Below are 2,239 nucleotides of genomic sequence, written 5' to 3' on the forward strand. Positions count from 1 at the left end.
ATCATTTTATTTAAATAATAAGGAAAATAGTAACTAAGCACATTATGTTTGCAACTGGTATATATTTGAGACTTGTGTTTTACAATATATCTTAAGATAATACTTAAAATAGCTCCCGATAAAAGCAATGTATGTAAATTATAAGCCAACTTGTCAAGGAATGTTATCCGTATTATTGAGGTAATGATCCTGTCATGTCATTGTGTTTATTGTGCTAGTATTTAAAATAAAAGTACATAGTGAACATGTGAACAGCTCTGTTTTTCATTTTAGAAGTTGTAGTATAAAGATACCTCTAGGTGAAATTTGGAAACAGTGATGTTTCTGGACATCTTAAGTCTTTTATAATCATGCAGAAACAAAGCACCAAAGTAAATTAGCATCATACACTTATACATAACAAGCAACAACAAGTGAGGTGAAGACAGGTACTCTGCAAAAATTCTAATTGCTGTTTCTCTGAAGACAGTGTACAGTGTAATATAAAAACCTGCACACTGAACATCTTCTGTGTGGCTCCATCACAAAACTTGTTACAAAAATATAGGGCTATGCCAACCCATAGATTATAGCTATAGCTTACTGACTTTGTCTTTAAAGATCATTGGCATCATAAGGGTGATGTAGATTATGAGCCTGATATATCACCATGTTTTGCTGTGGCAAGTAAAATCTGAACTGTTAACATAGTTCCCAAAAGTCCCCCAATAAGCCAAATGAGCAAATTAATGATAAAAATATGCCCTCTGGTATGTCACCAGAGAGTTAACTAGAAAAACTCTGTTAGTACAGATATTAGAAACTAGCATATCATAGGCTGAGAGCTACCCACAGGGATGTTTTTGTTTGTTCTGTGCAAGAGGTTTTCATGTTTTGAACTTGAATGTCTGTAACTGGAATAACACATTCCTTGTTTCCCCATTGGTTACCTGATGGCTCCAGGATGCATTTTTGAGACCTCTTGAGAGTTGTAATAAGTCCTTTGCATAGTATTTTGGTCTTATTTTCTAGTATAAGAGTAGTCGATTCCAATGGGGACAGTGTCTATTTCTTAAGTTCTCCAGTAAATTATTTTGTTATCCTGTGGCTGAAATAATGGCACTCCTTTGGGGAGAAGAAAAAAAAAGAATGGTCTTGTCATGTTCCATGAATGGAACCAGGTCCATTTATTGCCAAATTTTTGATTCTATGATTAATAATTTCTGAAAAAGTTTGAAACGTTTCAAAATTTAACAGAAACAGTTTGTATGTGACTCTCTTGTGTGTTAGGTATTTTGCTATGGTTTGGAGCTGTTAAGAAGAATTGATATTATTATTAACTTTAATTCTGTTCAGGAGAGTTGTGGTTTGAAGCAACCAGGCCTGACCCTTGACATACTGAATTCTAAACTTGGAGAAAAAACTTGAAAATTTTCATTTTAAACAAGTTCATTTGGTGATTTTGTTATAGACTAAATCTTGAATATTGCTAAAATAAAGGATACAGGTGGAACACTTATACACTAGTTGTTTAAATATGATTAATTTGTAGAAAATTAGGTCAATCAATGAAGTATCCTAAATTAGTGCTTCTCAAATTTATGTGTAATGGAATACTTGGGGATCTTATTAAAAATGCAAATTCTCATTTAGTAGATCTGCGGTGGGACCAGAGATTTTATATTTCTAACAAGTTCCCAGGTGATGCCATGGCTGCTGACCCACGGATTCAGGTTGGTAGCAAAGCTCCACTTAACATAGGTTTACCTGTTTGATATTTTTACTTACGGAAACAGAAAAACTGTATAATTTTCATGCAACTTGGAGAGATTCAGGAGTTGGGGTTGTAGTTTACATTAAGATTGCTATGAATTTATACAAAAAGAAAAAAAATGGTTTCACCCTAAAGCTTTTTTTTCTGTTACACATGGAAAAATACAGACTTCCTCTGCATATTAGAACACTTGAAATACAGTTTTTAAAAATATAAAGACATTTATAGGCAATGCCCATGAAAGAATTTATGGGTATCCAAGGACACAGTACTTATCACTGAATCTTTTACTGCTTATATATTCAGAAGACTTATATTCATAAAGCTGAGGTTATTGGAGACCAGTGTTCTTGTTTTCATTTATAATGTACACAGGTTGGGCTAACTAATGTTGATTCAGTATTGATATTCTGAGTTTGTGATGTTCTTTATTACCATATCACTACTTCTTAAGCATTACATATATTGCTATACCTGTGTAGCCAT

This window comes from Mesoplodon densirostris, chromosome 5 (assembly GCF_025265405.1).
Source record: "Mesoplodon densirostris isolate mMesDen1 chromosome 5, mMesDen1 primary haplotype, whole genome shotgun sequence".
NCBI lineage: Eukaryota > Metazoa > Chordata > Mammalia > Artiodactyla > Ziphiidae > Mesoplodon > Mesoplodon densirostris.